Source organism: Gavia stellata, chromosome 9 (genome assembly GCF_030936135.1).
Source record: "Gavia stellata isolate bGavSte3 chromosome 9, bGavSte3.hap2, whole genome shotgun sequence".
Classification (NCBI taxonomy): domain Eukaryota; kingdom Metazoa; phylum Chordata; class Aves; order Gaviiformes; family Gaviidae; genus Gavia; species Gavia stellata.
The window spans coordinates 14,925,295-14,937,915 of NC_082602.1; positions in this window are offsets into that span (position 1 = coordinate 14,925,295).

A 12,621-nucleotide genomic window follows, 5' to 3' on the forward strand; every position below is an offset into this window, starting at 1 on the left:
TTTTTTATGGGAAGTTATCTAAGTGAAACTTTCGCAATAGCTTGGGACTTTTCATGGTGTGCCAAAATACATCCTACCTACCTCAGTACCACTGGGATTCAGAAACTAGACAAAGTGTCGGAGAGACTAAAACAAAGACTCGTGCCTGGAATATTCCTAAAAGACTCTTGACAGCATCAGTGCTCTCTGAGCACCATTCAGTATGCTGTTGCTTGTCCGTTCCTTTCTGCAGACCCTTCTCAGCTTTTAACCCTATTAACTTTCCAGGGAATGGGAGATGCAGCTTTGACCCCCCCCACCTCCCGTGGGATCCTTAGAGGACCTAGGTTTCCCATTTTCAGGATGAGAATCCTTAATTGCTGTGGCACAGAAGACACGACTTCCTCTCCTACCTTAGCAGCCTTGTTTCAATGGGAAAACAGCGAGGCCTGCTCAGGTCTTTCAAAGGACAGTTAAAGAGTTCTCCCTGGCGCGGGGAGGGACGACAATACTTTAGGCTTGTGCTGAAGCGGAGTAAGCAGGACGCTGCAGAATGGAAGGACTTAACTCCAACAGGGAGTTGAGTTCAAGGAGTCATGCAGACGTAGCATTTTTTCTTTTTTGCTGTCTAGCTGTAAACAGCTCCCTTTCTCATGTTCGAACACCCCTTTTGAAGCATCTGCCTTTCCTAAAGCGCTGTGTCCTATCCAGGTTTTGTTTTCCACTCTGGGCAGTTGTCACCCACAGGCCCACAGCCTCTGTGCCTGAAGATATCGAGCCATCAGACTTCTAAAGTGTTAGGAGGCTGTGCCTGGCTCCTCCTATTAGTCCATTCAAGGATTTGTATAGATGAATGTAGGACAGTATAGTCGGTGTTTAATAGTTTTGACCCAACTTTAAAATATGGAGTATAACGTAGTAACCTGGTTTTTTAGTCGCTTCCATTTTGATGATTTTGACCAAAGATTTTGGTCTGGCTAGGTCCCTATTTAGTATTTCAATTGTATGTTTCCTCTTAGTCTGTGATTTATTTTTTTTTAATATCGCACCAGCCTCACTACTGGTAGTTTACCATTTGCATTCTGTTTATATGGTTATTTTTTGACAAAAAAGAAAAAAAAGAAATAGTTGAGTGGTGCTTGTTGGAGAGGATCTATCGGTAAAATAGTTTTCCTTTTTTTCTCAGTAAAGAAGAGATATTCCAGTGGAGTTCGTGGTTGTGTTTTCCTTTCTGTCAAAAGCTCTGGGCGATCCTTAGAAGGCTGTATAGCCTCTCCAGGCCTTGCTCTTAGGCTGTAAAATAGGAGCATTGGTACATCCTTTCCTCATAGAAACATTTTCTGGATAAGATTGTGAGGTACTTAAATGCATCAGTACCGGAATCTGCACAATAACTGGATAAATGTTTCTTAATTGTTTGATTAATATCCTATTAACACAGCTGGACAGATAACTGAAAGTACATTTTTTTCTCTGTTTTAAGGAAATGGAGAAATTTATCTATGAGCAGTATTCTTGTCTTAACAGAATATTTTAGCAAAGAGGTTTGAAGAAAGCTGTGGCAAAGAATGTTTGTGAAACAGCCAATCTTATACAAATAAAAGTAAAGTATTTAAAGAAGGCAAATGTTGAACTCTAAGTCACAAGTATTTGCAAAAGGAGCCTGGTTTCACTCAAAGTAACGGAAACAGCTCACATGAGCTATTTATCAAGTGCTCTGCAAGGCACAACTTGCTGAGCGTCTTAAGGCCAAAAATTTATTGCAGAAATGAGAGAATATTAGTCAATGTGAAAATTGGAAAATGTGCAATGGCAATTCATAAACAAAATATTTTTTCTAGTACATTTATCTCCTGGGTCGTTCGTCCTGTGTCTAAATGTTACTTTTTCTTTGTAGTCAGGCACAAAGAGAGGGGGAATGGAACTCTGAAAAGCAAAGTGTTAAGATTATCTTAAGAACATGGAAAAGTTCCACTATAAAAGTCTTCCTTGCTTTTCAGACCAGGTTTAGACCATAACCTCCATACCCATGACAGCATGAGCACTGCTCAGTCTCAAATCCATCATTATCTTCTTCCCCCTTTGGGCTAAAGGCACCACAAACCACCGGAGAGAGCATTACACATTTTCATCATGGGTTTTTAAATTGGACTGGATTTAAGCTATGTCTAGATATGCTTTCAAGAAGCTGTGGCTTTCATATTTTTTTCATTGAGACTGACCAGAACTGATAATTTATGGTTTGTAGAGCTGATGACTTGGCACTTTCCAAGTTAGATCTGGAGCCAAGCACTGTGATGATTATTTTGCAGTTGATTTCTAATAGACCTTTGAAAGCTCAGCTTGGGGATGGGTGAGGCTCAGAGGCACTGCAGCAGAGGCACTGACAGAATGGCAAAGGGGCACACTTGCAGTTCACGCAAACTCCAAATCTCACTGTTGCCCACCTTTTGCAAAAGAAGCTTCTAGTCTGTGATGAAAGTGACTGATGTTCCTCTGCAGAAAACAGAACAAAACTATAGCATGTATATATAGTTTGCTGAAAAGATGTGCTAAAATCATTGCATCTTAATCCATCACATTTTGCTGCTCCATCCAATAACTGAAGATCCATAATCATGTTATTCAACAGCCTGAGGATCTCTAAATCTGCTTTTCACTTTTAAATGTTACGTCTTGATTATTCCATTAAGCTCAAAAGGCAAACTGAGATGAAATTTATTTCAGAAAGGAACAAAGGTGAGATGCACAAGGAAGTGAAGATACTGCTCAAACTCAGGGGGTATGTGGAAACTGTGTAGTAAGTGTGATGTTTATCTCTGTCTAGATTTTCCCTGGATTTCTGTATGGCCCTTTTCTGGTTGGGAGAAGATGAAAAAAAGGGAGAAGCAGTTTCTAGCCATACTTGCATATAGGATATAGCTGCCTGCCTTTCTGCCTCTGCTGTTTGCATTATATTTCACAGTAGTTCTGCCAGTTTAATTTGTCCCATAGGTCTCTTTAGTCATTTCATGGGAATGTTATTTCTTTTATAACCTGACAGCTTTTAAAGTAACAGTTAAAAGAAAACTTGTTTCTAACTAGACAGAATGTGAGCCACTGCCCTCCCTCCTCTTTCTTCAAGTCTCTTAAAAGCCAGTTCCCATACTGAGTTAATGCTCCACTGACCTGTGTGCAGCTACCCCTGCAGTATACTATCATTTCGTATGAACAACAGCTTCAAAGTACTGTATATGTACTACTCAGCATGTCATCACGACTGTTGGAGTTTTTCAGGTGTTCTTAAAAGCTCCAGTCCTCCAGAGCTGTTCAAGCTTCACTGAGGTTACCTACCATAGAGCCATGGTAGGAAACCAGCTATTGACATGAGATTGTAACTTGCAACAGCACCTACAAAAAAAATCTGAGGTGCACATTAATGCCATAAATTATATTGGGAAGGCTTAGAGGAACAGCTTCATGTATACTCTAAAACAGTATATGTATATTCATTATGTATATGCAGCAAGACTGAAATACTTTTTGGCAGAGCCTTGGCGTAAGGATCTATCCACTGGGTCTTGAGCTGTATGAAATAGTTTGAGAAGCTGATAGTGCCTCTTACTTTTGAAACAGATCTTTCAAAATGTCAGGTGCAATTTTATGTATTTTAGGGTAATGCAGGGACTACAAATCAAACTGTGATTGAAAAAGTCTTGAACTGCCTCTTTCCATGGAAGCGTGTATTAAAATAGTCCAACAAAAAATGAGGGGGCAAAAAAAAAGGAAAAAGCCACATCGTGTTGTAATTTCAAAGCCACTTCATCTCAGGTGCATATCCCCTTTCTGATGCACAGCCAGAATCAAAAAAAGAAAGTTGTCATCACAAAACCCAACTCTTTTTGCCATATCTAGCAGAATACTCTTTACCTCTGCCTCACCAATGCATTGCTTCACTTCCCCTGCTTCCAGTGTCTGAACGCTGTCTATAAAGCCTGGCTTCTGTGATAGGTGTAGAGTGAGTGACTTGCTTGAAGGTGTCTCGGCATAGAACTTTTTCTGAAACAATACAGTTTATTCACAGTATCTCTGTTGGATTTAATGGCTGCTTTTCATCATTGGGTCACTTTTTCCACTGAAGCATTTTGGGGGTTTTTGTTTCTTTTTAAGTCTATCCCTGCCACCTGCATTGCTTGCTTCTGTTTTCCCAGTATTCTGGAAAATGCACTGTCTCATTCATCTGCTACCGTTGACCCTTATTTTCAACCCCCGTATGCCAAACATTGACTTTACCTATAACTCCTCCTTTCTTGATTTTTCTGTACTGCCCTCTTTGTCTTTATCCTGGGAAGATCTGCTAATTTGTTAATCTTCACTCCCATTCTTGTCTGAGCAGTCAAGCACAGGGAGGGGTTTCCCACAGCTCCTGTTGGTCAGTACCTCTGAAGCCTCCCCAGCTCAGGGACGGTCTCTCCAGCTGCTTTGCCACCCGCTGCTGAAAGCTGTGAACATGAATGAATGCCCTCTTTAAACCCTTCTAGGCCACTGCTTTCTGTGGACGCAGATACCCCACCTCACCGTCTCCTGCTTAGTGAGGCTACTCCCAAGCTCTCTGCAGAGAGAGAGTACTGCTTTTTTCAGTGCACAGCAGGACTTTATTTTCTACACCTGTTCTCTGGCAAGCATGGAAGTATGCTTAGACTTACTGGTGACCTACCCATTATAGCTCTTTATGCCCTTTATTATGACACTTTAATGACTTCCATCTATCAAAATATAGCTGAGAATTCCTACTCTTCCATATGTGCTTAGGCTTGATGGGAGGGGGAATATCACGCGCCGGCAATGAGCCTGCCTTGCTTAGTGAGCTGAATAATTAGTAATTTACAAATTCAGTAAACAGTAAACGCGCTCTTGACCTTCTACTCGCACCAGCTGCCTGATGAGGCACCCAGCTGACACGTCCAGCTGCCTAATGCCTCCTCCCCGTGTAAAGCCCCCACCGAAGCTCCTGCTTGCTCTGCGCTGGTGTTTCAGAAGGCAGTGTGGTACTGCCTACGCTGCATTGTGCTTTCTGATTCATACTAATCCCCTCATCTTCCTATGGAACATTAAACATAATCATGATATTGAAAATGAAGGCGTTGCAGATTTAAAAGTGGGATCTGCTTAACTAAAAATAGCGTTAAAGCAAACCCTGTCCTTCTGTGCTGAAGGACTGGTTGGTATTTGCAGCGCTGTACAGTCATCAGACTTGAGCATAGGAATAGGAAAGAATGCCAGCCAAGAGGGACCAGGAATTATATGCTTGTCCTGGTTTATTCCAAGATCTGCTCCTCCTTTGCTGTGTGACCTTGAGCTTGTCACACAGTATGCCCATCTATTCTTCTGTAATGCAGGTATAAGGCTGGTTTTGCAACTCCTGAGTGTGAATGAAAGAATTCATATTTGCAGAGTGCTTGAGGCTCCTTAGAGCTGTAGTAGTGATGAGCAGGAGATCACAGATATATTCGCTACTCATTTCTCTGAATTCTAAAAGAAAAAGATTTTTACAATAGAAAAGTTCAAATCATTGCTTGAAGAGCACATCTTTGTCTTGGGACACAAGATCAAGACACAGCTACAATGCACCCTCCAATCTCTAGCCCCAACTACCATGATTCCTAGATTCACTTTGGATGACACTGTAATTTGAAGCTAGCTTTAAAATTCTGTGTACCAAGGCAACTACAACAGAAGGAAAACACAGTATTTTTTTAATCTTATTCCCATTTGGCTGCCTGCTCTCCACAACCTTGCTTGTTCCCTTTATACTTCCATGTGATTCTGTCAAAGTAGTACTGACTCTCAAAACAAGACCATATTTACAATAAGAAAGTTTTAGCTTTCAATGGCTAAATTGTGTAAATGACATGTCTCGTGAACTCTTTTCCCCCTTGCTAAAGGATTCACTATTTTCATTAAACTGATGTGTAAATTCAGAGAGGCTGTTACAAATTTAATGTTGAAATGACCTGGTCAAGAGCTAGAAATACTTTAATATACAATTAAATCAGTCTCTCTCCTTAGTCCCTTAATTTTAAAAGCTGAGGCTCTAAGGAAAACACCAACTGTCACAAGTCTTGCCAGTCTGCTTATGCATCTCACTGTATCAGTTTTCCTTCCCTTCACTCTCCCTATTCTCTGCAGTTGACTCAGGCTTTTTTCTAGGTCTTAAAGCCTATTTAAATCTCTACTGCTTGCCTCCCACACTGTCCTCTCTATAGTAACAAGCAGCTACACTGTGCATTCAGATGTCCTGTGATCTGCTTAGGGCCAAGGTCTGCAAGCTAGTCTGGATATTGTACGTATGTTCAACACGGCAGCACAATCTAAACATCCCCACTTTTTTATTTAAACCCAGTGAGAGTGTATTGAGTAAGCTAATTACCACAGGTGTCATTAGCACTGGTGACCCAGTTAAAGCCCTATTCCATTCGTTCTTTTACCTCTTCTCATTCTTGAAAGTAACTCAAAGAGCTTAAGAAGGAGTTGTCTTTCCCTTTTATCAGAGCCAACCAGTCTTTGATAGACATCAGTGATTTTAGGGCTTCCAGAGTATTTAAGACACTAACTTGTTATCTCAGCTTAGGCAAGTCTCACGATCGATTGTGTCATCTTAAGCCAACAGGGTACCTCTTGCGCACTTATCCCGAGACTTTAACCAGGGAAAAGTTAAAACATTAGGATGTTTCTGCCTTTAGAAATGTTTGGTGAACAGGATGCAGCTTTGGGCAGTCAAAACAATGTAGAAGATAAGAATGGTCTTAACTGGGTTGTCATGGACAACCCTGCACTGTGAAGGAATAAAAATGCTATACTTACGTTTTACCTTATGTAGAGCCAAAAGGAGTTAAGGTCCTGGTGGTGCTTTTTGTTGTGACTTGCTGGCTATTATTCTTGGGATGGCTGCCTGAAACTCAGGAGACAGTATTGTAAACAAGGCTGTGCTTTTCCCTTCTCATTCTTTCTGTCCACGTTTAGATATGGAACGACCTGTTGTGGACAGACGGGTTTGGTTTCTTTGTGCGTATGAAGTTGTTGTTTGCAGTATTGTATTTTTGTTGTTGTAAAATTAAAATTTTTGAGAGGTCACTTTTCCTTTTGTGTTCTCTGCTGAGATTTATTCTGGCTTAGGTATTCTTTAGGCATCTGTTACTGCTGTCATGGCTATAAAAGAGAGAGAAGGATAAGCAGACTACAGGAGATGTTTTTGAACTCAAGGGACTTAATATTTTTCCTTCTATCAGGCTGGATCTGCTCTCTTGGTAACATACCCATAGTAATAAATCTGGTTCTATATATAGTCATAGATGACAACAGCCAACTAAACTGCATATAGAGAGCACTGAAGATAGAATCCAGGATCCTCTGTTTAAAAAGCTACAGGACTCGACCACTGATATTAAAGAACAACAGCTCACGCTATTTTATTGACTAGTGGTCCCTCCTCCATGAAGGGGAGACTATCACAGCCACGTGGAGATGCACATGCTTTAACCGATCTGATGCCATCTAGCAGATGTACACATAAGCAGACATTTACATAACAGAAGGTGGTAGAACTTGTGTAAAGTTTGCATTTTATCTCCAATACAGTCAAACATACTCTTGGGTGTTGCTAGCTGAAACTCAGATTTTCTGCTTCTAATTAAAAGAGCATCTGTTTTCAATATCCTAGAAAAATGATTCCACGCTAAGAGACATATCCAGAAAATAGCTGCCTCTCTAATTAGCACACTGAAGGCTTATCTGGTTTTCTTCTTCCTAGTATTAAATGGTTTCATTCTATTTGGTGTTCATTTGTGTCACAAGCTATCCCATAAATCAGATATCAACCTGGATCACATAATGCCTAGTCTTAGTCTTTTTAATGAAATAAAATGTTTATGTATTAAAAATAAAACAATGCACTATTTCATGCCATATTATGACATTTTACATAAATGGCATGATGAGCATAATGCAGGATATGGCATTCCATACTATGCTGTGACTTGCCATTTTGAAGTGAGATGTACTAGTTCAAGATCTAACAGTAGCAGAGATACTCTATAAAAAACAGCATTTCTTTTAAGGGGAAATGTTGAAACAAATCCACTGCAATAGCATTTTATTTTATTTTAATGACCTTCAAAAGCCAACATGATGGCACAGCAGTGTAAGGGAAGTAATTAAGAAATTTAAAAAAAAGCGCCACATAAAAAAGTCTTTCAAAGTAGGAATTATTTCCAAGCCAGCAACCATGAATAAGCCTAACCTTTTGCTAGTTAAAGATACAACTGGAGCATCCTGTTAGAGATATGAAAACTAGTAACAACACCTGGTTTTATCAGATCAGAACCTAGGCAGATTTTGAAAGAGTTGTTTGGAGCACGCTGTTGATCCAGGTATAAAGAGAGCAGTCAGGGAAGATAAAAGCCGTTGCTGAAAAGCTAAAGATATTGGTTGCATCAGTATTCAGGGAGAAGGTGATCAAAGAAGTTCTTCCAGCAGTACTTTTTTTTTTTTTTTTAACCAGGCATTAATTGGAGAAACCTTAATCTGAAAAAGCCATAAAAGAGGTGGTGTTTACAGAAAGCTACCAGTCTCAGTTGTAAAAAGTGCCAGGATCTGAGATTATTTACCTTCATGTTCAAAAAGATGTTAAATACGAAATTTCTTATGTAGTAATGTGGTATGCTGCCTGTTCCTCGAAATGTTACCAGAGGCACAGAGGCTGGGATGTCTACAACTTGGCTCCAGGGATGACTGCAGATTGACTGTAAGTCTGACTTGCATACTAGGCAAATGAGTAGAAACCGTAATAAAGAATACAATTAGTAGACACAGAGGTAGTTATAATATACTAGAGAAGAGGTGAGAGAACCTTTGTAAAAGGAATGTCAATACCTCACACCTCTGTGTTTGTTAATGCTATCGAAGACCTCAGGAGGTAAGGATGCTAAATTATTAGGGTATACTAGGGTTTTCAGAAAGCATTCAAGAAGGTTCTTTGTGAGGTCTGTAAGGGCAGTTTAGTAATGCTGGGATGAGAGCAACAGTCCACTTCCAAATGAAGAGCCAAATAACAGAAAACAAAGGGGAGGACTAAGTGCTTGGTTTTCTACCAGGAGGGGGTTGCCAGTAGCATATTCCTTTGTTATCTGTAAAAGAGGGGAAAAAGTGAGGTGACCAAAGTTATTTGAGGTGATTGAATCAAAAGCCAACTACAGGGACTTGTAGGATGGCAAATGCAAAGCCAATATACAAAGGGAAAAGAAATACATGCGTGTGTAGCTAATGTGATTATTAGCTAATAGTTTAACTGTGTGTGTTTGTCTGTGTACAGACTCTTTATTAGCTATCACCACCTTTCTGAATACTTTTTGAACAGTCAGTGTCATGTTTATTGTAGTTAAAAAGGTAAATAAGATGTTAGGAATTCTTGGAAAATAAATAGGAAATAAAATAGAAAACATTTACGGTACAAATCCATGGAACAGTCTTCAGTACTGTGTGCCTTGACAGAGGCTTCCAGCCGCTTCAAAGAATATATATAAGTTTTCTAGTTCTAATAAAGATGATCAGAGGTGTGTAACTACTGAGATGCAAAACAGACAAGAGAAACCTGTAGGGGAATACTGAGCTCCCTGAATTCATGAATGATGTAGAGAAGGTGAACAGAAATAAATTATCCCATGTCTCAAAATAAAAGAGATAGAGGCATCCTAAGAGGTTTTTGTGTTTCAAGCAAACAAAAGAAAATTTTTCTTTTATACAGCAAAAAAGTTACATTTATGTACTCCTTGCTACAGGATTTGGGGGACAAAGAGCATGCTTGGTTTTGCTAATGGATCTTTGGAGCAGGAGTCCATCAGTGATTGTTGAATGTGAACTGCATGCACCCCCAAATCAAGCAGATCTTAAGCTATTAGTTCTTGGCAAGAAATATATGGGGGAGGAAGTCTCTTTCTGGGCAGTGTTCTTTCCTGAACACCCACCAGTTGCCCCTGTGGGAGGGAGGATACTGTCTAGAGAGTCTGGCTACTGCTCCCATCCAGTGTAGCCATTCTCAGGTTAATACTTCGACAAATGTCATGAAATAACATAAAATACTGGAACATATTAAAAATTAAAATACACGTTCCACTGTGAAACAAGACATTAACGGTTGTTTCCTGCAGTAATTTAGTTCTTCAACTTTTTTTGTGTCAGGAACCGATGTGGATTTATCTCATTAACCACTTCCCAAAGCAACATTTCTGACAGGAAAACTGCTTCTGTGACAAACTTTCATCCCACTTGGGTTCTGGTCACAAAATTCTTCTCCTGCCAATTTCATACACGTCCACGTCAGTACATGCTAACATTACCGCCATCCCTGTGGAACTAGTAAACTTCACAAGTGGGCTTCCTGTATCACATATCCCCAAGGCTTCTTGCTCTTATTTCAACGAGACAGCAGATAACTGAGCAGAGTTCTCTAGGTTCTGCAGAAACACCCAATGGAATGAGAAGAAAACAACGTAGGTATATGAGTTTGCACAAAGTATATCCCTTAATAATAAAACACTGTGAGCCCAGCCCTTTGCAAAGTGAATCCAACAAGTTTATATGCTGCTCTGCATAGTTAATGATAATACTCATGAGAATTACACATGGGCATCTAAAAGAAAAGAGCAGCTATCGTGTTTAAATACTATATGGGAGAAATATAGCCATCAATGTACTAAAAAAATTGCCTGCATACTTTGTCAGCAGTCTTGTCAATTTGATAATAGCTTCAACTCTTTATCTGGTTACAACATAAAAACCCTTTGTACAATGTACATTGTCATTACAGACTTCACTGGTAAAGCTATGAATGGCTTTGTTAATGATAATAGATTCTTTCCAAGGTAGCTGAAGTTTGTTGATATTACTTGTTCTGGCTTGGCACACTGAACACATACCTTATTAAAAGAGACTGAATAATAATAACAAATGTATCTTTATGGTTGGATTTTACAGCTTTGTTGAGTTTTTCCCCTCTTTAGTTAATGGTATCTTTGGCACCTGCAGCTGCCATCATTATAGATGTTGATCCATATCTGCAGATGGCACAGGCTGAAGAAGGACCATACACTTTATCACTTCATTGTAATAATGAACTCATTGTCGTCTTCATCAACAGAGGAATGGAAGAAGCTGAAGTGCCAGCAAAAGGCAAAATTCTGGCTATTTCACTCACTATAATAAATGAAAAGACTACAGAAACTTTAGCACAGAAATGTAGAAAATAACTTAGGTGAGGACAGGAGCAATTTGCCACAATCAGCGCCGACTAACTAAATGAGAAATACTGATCTTCATGGCCAAGAGTTTGACAGAGCCTGGAAAGTAATTAGCATTATAGGTATTTTTTTTCTTCACAGCTTCCCATGTACATAGATAGCTCCTTGCATCTTCCTTTAAAGCAGTTAACCCAGGCCACAATCTGCAACAGGATGTGTGTGTATGTCTACATCCATCAGATGGCAGTTTGGACGAGATCCCAAATGGCAGTTCTCCTGTAAACGTATGTAAATCTTTATTGCATGTTTTTGTTTAGAAGCTTAGGAGCTTTTCAATTCAGGAACACCTTAAGGGGAGTGATTAAAAAAGCTTTTTACTTTTTTTACTCTGGGATCTATTACAATTTTTAAAATATATGCTATTTTGTGTATAGTTGTATGTGGTTACATGAATTATAATATTGTGGGTATCTTCCCTGAGTAAGTGACCATGAAAAGGGGAAAGATTGCCTTTTTGGAAAGGAACAGATGCTGACAGATAGGAGGTTTTGAAGTTCAATATCTACACATGAAACAACCCAAAATCCCATTCTTCATACTCATAGAATGCAAAAATAATGAACAATAATTTAAGCATCTTTACTTAAAAACCGTGACAAATGGCCAACAACGTGCATTGATTATCTACATGTAGAAAAGTCATCTGCTGTCCTTCCATGCCCTTACATGATACCTAATCAAAACAGATTTGAATCAAATTAACAGAAAGCATGGTTTAAAACAAACATTATCTAGTTTAAACTGGTGACTATAAACTGGTGACTATATTATTATTTTGTATTTCATTAATTTATCTTGATTTAGCTAAAATAGGCTTGTCACTGATCTTTATTAAATTGATCTACTACCCCAAAAATGAGTCTATGGAGAGATTAACACCTAAATATCCATGTTACATTCATCTTTCATTTGAGTTGGTATAAATCTGTGCTAGATGTGTTCCCTCCCATCTATTAGATGGGAGGGAAATGACAACTCAAACAGCGGAATGTGTGTATTTCAGATGTGACCTCGTGGAGCGAGCCGGCTGGGGACATCAGCAGAGACTCATGCACTTGAAAAAAGGCTGAGCACTTGCTAGCAGCTGTTGATGTGGCAATGGAAAATACTAAGGGTTCCAGAGATTACAGAGGTATAATTTGGCTTGCAGTAAAAGTAAGCAGAAATGCTCACTGAAGAGAGCTCATGTTGTAATCAACGAGCTTTTGCCATTAGCTACAATGAGAAAAGCACTAATGCTAATGGTTTTTTGTGTACATTATTATTCCAACAGTATTTTAACAAGAGGTTTCTATGCATAGTAGCATAT